The sequence below is a fragment of the Balaenoptera borealis genome (genome assembly GCF_965194805.1).
Source record: "Balaenoptera borealis genome assembly, chromosome: 20".
NCBI classification, from domain to species: Eukaryota; Metazoa; Chordata; class Mammalia; order Artiodactyla; family Balaenopteridae; genus Balaenoptera; species Balaenoptera borealis.
The window spans coordinates 55,353,827-55,363,295 of NC_138879.1; the positions used below are offsets into that span (position 1 = coordinate 55,353,827).

Here is a 9,469-nt window from a genome sequence, read left to right on the forward strand (position 1 = left end):
CCTCCATGCCTTCAAGAGGTGGGGTCTGTGTCCCCTCCGTCCTTCAATCTGGACGGGCTTTTGGCTGCTTTGCAGTGCGAGTACAGTGAAGTCAACATTGTGTGACTTTAAAGGGCGATGCAGTTTCTAGCTTGTTCTCTGGAGCACTCGCATCTGGCGTCCTAGGCTGCCTTCTAAGTGCAGCTGAGCTGAGGCAGCCCTGCTGTGTGGAAGCCGAGTCACCTGGAGAGGCCCGTGCAGGTGTTCCGGTGGCCGCACTGCTCTGCAAGTCCTCCCAGCCCAGACATCTGAGTGCAGGAGCCTCCAGATGATTCTGCCCTAGAAGACAGACATCCCAGATTTCCCACTATCCGGAGGGCAAACGAGAATACTTGAGTTGTAATTGACATTCGAGTCGGCTTTAATGTCACGACTGATGTTTGTCTATTTATTCATCCGTTCAATGAAACATGTATTGATTGTCCGCTATTGCCAGATTGTTCTAAAATCTGGAGACACAGCAAAGTCCAAGAAACATCCCCCAGTGTCAAGGACCATACATTCTAAGGATGGCAGAGCACAGTGTGGCTGGGTGGGAGGAATAGACAAAAACAAATAAATAAATACATTAACAAGATAACTTAAGGTAATGTTAAATGTTGTGAAAACAATAAAGCCAAGGAATGTGATGGGGGCAGGCACTATTTTATATTGCGTGGTCAACCTCGCCCAGGAGTTGCAGTTTGAATTGAGACTTGTATTTGTTTCCTGGAGATGCCATGACAAAGTACCACAGACTGGGTGTGAGGGTTAAATAACAGAAATGTATCGTCTCACAGTTCTGGGGGCCAGAAGTCCAAGATCAAGAAGTTGGCAGAGCTGTTTCCCTCTGAGGGCCGTGGAGGAGAATCTGGTCCATGCCTCTCTTCTAGCTTCTGGTGGTTTGCTGGCCAGCTTTGCCATTCTTTGGCTTGAAGAGGTGTCACCCCGACCTCTGCCTTCATCTTCACATGGCATTCTCCCTGTGTCCACATCTATCTCCCAATTTCCCCTTTTTGTAAGGACACCAGTCACATTGCATTAGGGGCCCACCCTAACCCAGTATGGCCTCATCCTAATTTAATTAACTGCGTCTGCAATGACTCTGTTTCCCAATAAGGTCACATTCTGATGCAGTAGGTGTCAGGACTTCAACTTATGAAGTTTGGGAGAACACAATCCAGCCTTTAAGAGTACCTGAAGGATGAAGATCCCACTCTATAATAATGTGGAGCTGAGCGTGCCAGGTAGAGGGCAAAGCAGAAGCAGACACAAGTTTGACGTGCAAAAGGCAGACCCGCGGTCAACGCTGGAACACAGAGAGGAAGGGGCTTCGGCTTCATCGTCACTGTGAGCATTCCTTTAAACATCGCATCATGGGTGCTGTCACGGAAAGTCTGAGCTGCCCGGTGATCATATGCAATCCTCAGGGGTCCGATCAGTTCTACTTTGGACACATGGCTCAGAGCCCAGGCCTCCTCTGCATCCCCACCAGCAGGCTTTGGTGAGGCATTTATTTCTCTCTTCTACTATTTCAGTTGCTGGTTCATTGATCTTCCTGCCTTTAGATTCTCCACCCTCCCAGCCATCCTTTGGAATACCAACAGAATCATCTTCTAAAACAGAAATCCAATCTCACTCATTCTAAAAAAAAATCCTCCACTGCCTCTCCATTATTCACCAAAATAAAGTACAAAATCACCAGCGTGGTGCCGAAAGTCATACAAATCCAGCTTAGCTCCAGCCGAGTTTCCAGCCTTTCTGTCAACTGGACTCACTTCCCATTTCCCAGACTCCCTGTGTTAGGACTCTATTTTTGTTCATGCTTTCCCACTCTTCCCAGTTTTTTCTTTTTTTAACTTAAAAAAATTTTTTTTGCCATGCTGCCTGCCCTGCAGGATCTTAGTTCCCCAACCAGGGATGGAACCTGTGCCCTTGGCAGTGAAAGCATGGAGTCCTAACCATTGGACCGCCCGGGAATTCCCATCCCACTTTTTCTTGATGAATACCTTGTCTTTTAGGAACAGTTTGGTACTCATCTCCACTGGAAAAAACAACAACAAAAAAAGCTACTCTTCTCCATTGTTTCCTGAAAGCCTCCCCACCCTCCTTTGCCTGCGGGTGGAATTAATTGCTTCTTTATCTTTGTTCCTATGGCAGCTTTGCTTATCATGTATCACCTTGGCTTGTATGTACTTGTTTGAATACCGGTCATTTGCTTCCCTTGCTGAAACCATGAATTCTGTGTCAGTGACAGTGCCTAGGATGGTATGTGTTCAATGAATGTTTGCCAGACCAAATTTAGTAGAATACTAGTAATGAAATGAGTGCTGGCCTTCAGATTAGGTCACCGCTGTTGACCTGAAACAAAGAGACAGCCAGATAGTTCTCTAGCAAAGATGGGTTTATTCAGGGTCAGCAGAAAATTGCAGTTCGGGGTCTGCAACCATGGCAAGCCGCCTGTAAGGACCTGTACAGCAAGGAGAGGAGAACGCTTTTATAGAAGGGAAAGGAAGTTGGGAGGGTGATAGTAAACAAAGAGTTTTTCAAGGCTTGTCATTGAGTCCTGGCCAGGAAAGAAGAGTCTTTCTTCTTCCTCTTGGGCTCTGCTGTCCTCACAGGGCTTGAGAGCGCCCCCTTCTGGTCTCCCAACTCTATTTAATTGAAGTTTCTGCTCATTAATTCTTTTTTTAAATATTTATTTATTTGGCTGTGCCGGGTCTTAGTTGCTGCATGCGGAATCTTCATTGCCACGTGCAGGCTCTTTTAGTTGTGGCATGCATGTGGGATCTAGTTCCCTGACCAGGGATCGAACCCAGGCCCCCTGCTTTGGGAGCGTGGAGTCTGAACCACTGGACCACCAGGGAAGTCCCTGATCATTAATTTTTTTACACAACTGTTTTGGTCATTGACATCCGTGGACCAGTTTCAGAGCTAATATTAATATCCCTGTCAATGTCTGTATCAATATAACTTAGTAGATTTGACATCTAGGCATGAATTCAAGTCCATTAAGATTAGGTACCATCCTACCTAGAGACTGTCATACTGAGTGAAGTAAGTCAGACGGAGAAAGAGAAATATCGTATGATATCACTTGTATGCAGAATCTAAAAAGAAATGATACAAATGAACGTATTTACAAAACAGAAATGGACTCACAGACTTAGAGAATGAATTTATGGTTACCGGCGGGGAAGGGTGGAGGGAAGGGGTAGTTAGGGAGTTTGGGATTGACATGTACACACTGCTATATTTAAAAGGGATAACCAACAAGTACCTACTGTATAGCACAGGGAACTCTGCTCAATGTTATGTGGCAGCCTGGATGGGAGGGGAGTTTGGGGGAGAATGGATACATGTATATATATGGCCGAGTTGCTCCTCTGTGCACCTGAAACTATCACAACATAGTTAATTGGCTATACTCCAATACAAAATAAAAAGTTAAAGAAAAGATTAGGTGCCATCTTAACCTCTTGGGCCTCAGGTTCTTTATCTGTAAAATGAGACATTTGGACCAAATAAACTATAAACCTTTTGCTTGCTAAAGATGTAGCATTAGCCCCATCTTTCCTGCTGGAGTCAGAATTTACATAATAATTATATCACCATCACTGTTGGCATGCATCTTGCTCTCCTTTTGTTTAGTTTTGGGGACACTAAGGTATGGGTCCTGCTTCACAGTGCTCCCGTTTTATTGTTGTTGTTGTTTTTGTGGGGGCCGGGGGCTGGCAATAGCTCTTTTTTTTTAAATTTAATTAATTTATTTATTTTTGTCTGTGTTGGGTCTTCGTTGCTGTGCACGGGCTTTCTCTAGTTGCGGCAAGTGCAGGCTACTCTTCATTGCGATGCACGGGCTTCTCATTGCAGTGGCTTCTCTTGTTGCGCAGCACGGGCTCTAGGCATGCGGGCTTCAGTAGTTGTGGCACCTTGGCTCAGTAGTTGTGGCTTGCGGGCTCTAGAGCGCAGGCTCAGTAGTTGTGGCGAACGGGCTTAGTTACTCCACAGCATGTGGGATCTTCCCGGACCAAGGCTCGAACCCGTGTGCCCTGCGTTGGCAGGCGGATTCTTAACCACTGCACCACCGGGAAGTCCCCGCAATAGCTCTTTTGAAACTGACATTGTCTTTAGCATTTTTTAGGATTGTGTGTTAGGAGAAGGGAACGGTTAAGGGTGTAGCTTTGTACATTTTTTGTTTTCCTGTTTTTTGTTTTTCTTATAAGCTCCTGGGTCATGGTAAATTACAGCAGCTTTTCTGAAAATTTACCACACAGGAAGCTGTGCTGAACTTCTCCTGTGGCCTCCTAGACCCTCTCCCATTAATTTCCTCTAATTCTCATTAGCATGTTTCTACCGCAGGCTCGGAAGCAGAGAGAAATTCTTGTGCAGCTAATTTAACACCTGCAGGTTTTGAGAGCTGGTGGAGAAACTACATCAATAAAATAATCACTCACTTTCTCAGAGATTTTAAATTTGAACCCTTTAAAGGTTAGACTTCTGTTTTGATTTCTATTTATGTTTTTCCATCAAGTCGTATGTTAATTAATGCTCTTGTCTTTTCAAGCCTCTCATGTAAAGCATTAGCCTCTCATGTAAAGAGAGGCTAAAACAAAATCTGAATGAAACCGTTTTCAGTGTATGAATGGCCGTAGTCAAGAAAGTATTCCGACATTTCAGAGGCGGGTGTGGCTTTTCTCTTCTGCATCACCACAGCCTGCTTTAGAAATCCCTGGCAAAACCAGTGGGTAGCTTCGAGGTGGGACTGGCAGGTGGGACCCAGCCTGGGAGCTGGGGGATGTCCTGTGGTTTGGAGATTCATCCGGCAAAGCTGGAAGCTCTCATGCACTGAAGTGTGTGAGCGGGAGGTGTAGCCAAAAGGGATGGGCAGGAAAATGGTCAGAGTTTTGAAGGAGTGTCTGTGTAGGAGGTGTGTGGGGGGGGGGGGCGGCGTTACTTCTTCTCATGGGGGCAGGGAGCGTATTCCCTCCCTACTCGAAAAAACCAAAAAACCCATTGAGAGGCGGGGAAGAGGTCTCCAAAAGCATCACTAGGAGAGATCGCCAGTCCCAGCAGGAAGGAGAGACAGGCGTGCTACTCCCGGGCTGGATGCCACCCTCGGAGCAGGGCACCATGAGACGATTCTTGGGAGAAGGTGACCATGTCCCTGGGAGTGATATGAGCTCACTGACAGACACCCCCTTCTATGGGCATTTCTAAAGGAAGGAAGCTTGCGGGAGAAGCCCTCAGCAGATGAGCAGTGGGGACTGTGGTCTAGAGTGCCTACCAGAGGATGGAGGGGCTGCAACCCGGAACTCCAGGGACCTCCAAGAACGAGAAGAGGCACTTAGCCATCCCAGGGCATCACACAGAGGACTGCCTAAGTTAGCAGAGTAGGCAAGCCCTGAGGATGTGCTCAGAGCTCAACCAGGCAAGCACAGAGATACCCATCAGTAAGGCAGGAGATAGATGGGCCCCAGGCTGAGCAGCAGTTCGTCCCCTGTGGGCAGATACTCCAAAACAGCAGGAGGGAGGAGAAGCTGAGCCCTGTCCAGATAAGAGATAAAAGACCACATGTTCCTCATTCTCGAAGTCAAGGAGACCTTCCCGAGTACACATGTGCAGAAAGGGTCCTTGGAGGTCAAAAAGGGAGGGGGTGCCACCCCATAGTAAGTGATGTCAACTTACCCATAGGCCTCTTCTCTAGAATCCATCTTGGCTAAGAGATGCGCCTGCACACATGGGAGGACCCTGAGATATACTAAATACAGACTCAAAAGCAGGCAAAGCAAGATGATTGGCCAAAGGAAACCCGGAAAAAATGACCCATAAATGTTATTCAAACCACCACAAGGGCACGACTCTCTCTCCCTGAGTCCGCCCGTGTGTCTATCCACACGTACTCTTTTTCCTCCTAATAAACACTTTACTTGTTTACTATTTTCCGTCTTTGTGGGAATTCATTTCTGCAAAGCCATACAGGCCAGGGCCTTGTCACTTGGTCTAGCAGCTAGGATTCAGCTCTCTCACTGCCCGGCCTGACTTCAGTCTCTGGGAACTGAAATCCTGCTTCAAGCCGCTGCAGGCCGAGGCCACCCGACATCATCAGGACAGAGGCTGAGGGTGAGGGCCGCTGGCAGGTGCAAAGGGAAACAAGGAAGAGGTGGGTGACTGCAGAGGATTTGATGAAGTTGCGTACTATCCCAAGAAAACCTCACCTGCATCTACACAGATGCCAGCACATTTCTGGAGACCAAAAAACACCAGACGGAATGAGGTGGACCCAGCGAGACCAGGTGGCTTCACAGTTAGGTAAAGTCAACTCCAATGTCCCTCTCCTTCTTCTCTGTCTTCCTAGAGGAATGAACCCCGGAAACGTAGTGGGGAGAAGAGAACCCAGAAGGAGACCATGGCCCTACCCTGCACTGCAAGACAAGAGTGAAAGAGTAGACCCCTTCCCACTAACCACGATGAGGACTCAAAAGCTGATTATGAATTTAAAATAGGAGATTTGAGTAAAGCTTTAAACCAGATGGAATTTTGATAACCCAAAGCAACCAGAAAGTGATACAATTGGCCCACGTTGTGGCCGAGGAAAAGGGCAGAGTGTGGTTGGGAAAAATAAAGCTGATTGCTGTTCAGAACTCACCACTGTCCTACTGCTAAGCAAGCTGTTTTTTTTCAGGAGGTCATAATGAGGAACAAACGTGATAATTATTAAACACACATACGTACTTAGCAGAATAAACTCCCTAAAAATTTCCCTTAGCCTAACTTCTCTTTCTCCGAAGTTTCACACATGGTAACTGTTTAAAACAAAAAAAAAAAAGTACCCTGCCCTCTACCTGTAAGCACGGTCTCCCTTGAAAAGTCAACACTCCCCCCACACCTGCACTCCTGACCCACCCATCCCCGTGGGCCCTGGGGCGTGAGTGGAATCGTTCTTTTCAGGCCGAATTTCTAGGGAGGAGCAACCCTGTGGGAAATCCAGAGGCTGTCACTGTCTTAGTCTGTTTGGGCTGCTAAACAAAAATACCATCCACTGGGGGGCTTGAACAACAAATGTTTTTTCTCACCGTTCTGGAGACTGAGAAGTCTAAGATCAAGGTGCTGGCAGATTCGGTGTCTGGTGAGAGCCGGCTTCCTGGTTTATGGATGGCTGTCTTCTCACTGTGTCCTCACTAGTGAAGAAGTGGGAGAGAGCTCTCTGAGGTCTCCTTTTTTTTAATAATAATTTTTTAAAATCAAAATATAGTTGATGTATAATGTTGTGTTAGTTTCAAGTACATACCAAAGTGATTCATATATATATATATATATATATATATATATATATATATATATATATATGTATATATTCTTTTTCAGATCCTTTTCCCTTATAGCTTAGCACAAAATACTGAGTATAGTTCCCTGTGCTATACGGTAGGTCCTTGTTGGTGGCGTCTCCTTTTTAAGGATGCAGATCCCATCATGGGTGTCCACCTTCCTGACTTCATTCCCTCCCAAAGGCCCCACGTTTTAATTCCATCATGTTGGGGGTTAGGATTTCAATACGTGTATTTCGGGGGGGGAACTCAAACATTCACTACATCCCAGTCACCTTTTATCTGGTTTCATTTCTTTCTTTCCTTTGTGACTTGCCCATTCATGATATTTGCCCATTTTTCTATTTCTATTCCATTTTTAAAATTGTCTTAAAAAGCACTTTCCACACTAAGAATATTAGTCCTTTGTTATATGGGGGTGCAAATATTTTTCTGGTTTGCTACATATATTTCAAACTTATTTTTGTTGTTGTAAACTTTTAAAAGTTTGGGTCATCATATTTATCCATCTTTTCTGTATAATTTCCAAGCACTCCAGTCCAATGTACTGTCTGTTAATGTCTTTCTTGCTTCCTTTACTTCTGAATGATGCTCAGCTGCATCTACAATGTGTGTTTCATGCTGGCCTTCCTCCCATAGTTGCTCTGCATTTTGTAGGAGGACTTTGGTAAGCCATCTCTTCACATATTAGAAATACAGGTGATACACTTGCTGCGTCCTTGTTTGGCCATAAACATCTTCTTTTCTTTTCCAATCTCTGCATTTTATTGATAGCTTAGCTGGGTATAGAATTCCAGATCCAAAATAGTGTCTTCTTAGAAGTTTGAATATATTGCTCCTCTAACATAACTCAGTGTCGCTGCTCAGAAGTGCATATTAGTCTGCTCATCTTTCCCTGGGCGCAACCTCTCTTTTCTCTCTGGAAGCTTTAAGGACATTCACTTAATGCTTTGATTTAGGAAATTTCAGCATGATACATCTATATGTGAGTTATTTTCTCATTTATCCTTCTCCATACTCAGGAGATGCTCAGTATTAAGAATCACGTCTACTCTCAGTTCAGGGAGTTTTATTTTTTTCTTTAATGTCTGTGATTATGTTTTATCTTCTTATGCTTCTGTTCTCTCCTTCTAAGACATCTACTAGATTGCTGTCAGCCCTCCTAGATTTGACATTTGTGTTTCCTAACTTTTCCCATATATTTTATTTATCTTTTTGCTCCCAGTTCTGAGAGATTCCTTTGATTTTACTTCCCAGATCAAAAACCTCATCTTAATCTTTGTCCAATTTATTATTCAACCTATCTAGTGAAATCTTTACTTTTGCAGTAATATCTTCATTTTGGAACATTCTTTCTTACTCTCTGATTGGTACCTTTTCAAAAGAGACCTCTCTTAATTTGTGGTTACAGTATCTGCCCAAACCTGTAGGCAGAAATCAGAATGTTTTTAAATAGTTCTCATCTATTTCCTGAATTATCTCTTTTTTCCCTCCTCTGGGATTATTTAGTTTGTGTTTAATGGTCCTTCTCTTTCTCTTTCATGCTTCTGAGTTTTTTAAATACCTTGCAATCTTTGTTTGCAAGAGCTTTTTTTTTTGTTTCTTTTTAATGACAGGCTACTTTGATATGTGCAGACAATTGGTGTGCCTTTCCTCAGCAGTTGTATATGTCTCTTTCATAACAGGCCCTTTTCTTAAATAGAAGGACCAAATGTGAGGTTTCAGTCAGCAAGCATAATTATAGGTGGGCTCTCTTTTCATGTTTGGGGACCAGGAATATGAAAGCAGGGTAGGGACCCCCATAACTGTCAGTGCAAAGCCCTCTGAGCATGGAGCCTTTGAGTGCTTCAGTTTTGCTGTTTCTCTGGCGGTCTCCAACACCCTCGCCAGGAGCTCTTCTAGGGAAGGATGGATGTAAGTCATTTGTTCACTTCTCCCCCTGAAAGGTGCAGTTTGATCCCCACTTTCCTTGAGTCTGTAGGGATCTATGATGACGTCGATCCACAGAATAGTAACTGAAGGGACATAATCAGTTCTGGGCCTGGGCCAGCTGTCACTTCCTGTTTCTTAGAGCATGAGCTCTGGGGAAAGTCAGAGGTGGCATGTAAGAAGTCCAACTCCCA

The 9,469-nt window shown here is 44.8% G+C and overlaps 1 protein-coding gene across 22 annotated transcripts in view; it reads left to right on the forward strand.

Annotated features, from left to right (window-relative positions):
• The window catches only part of ADPRM (ADP-ribose/CDP-alcohol diphosphatase, manganese dependent), a 385,000-nt gene that overhangs the window by 357,003 nt on the left and 18,528 nt on the right, over nucleotides 1–9,469 (forward strand). Inside the window, exon 12 of one of the 22 annotated variants that reach the window (XM_082373327.1) lies at nucleotides 819–1,522. The exons of 20 other annotated variants lie outside the window; for them this stretch is intronic. The gene's annotated coding sequence lies outside the window, so the exon portion shown is untranslated. The remainder of the gene's footprint in view (nucleotides 1–818; nucleotides 1,523–9,469) is intronic. One more of the 22 variants, XM_082373306.1, reaches the window with a different exon arrangement.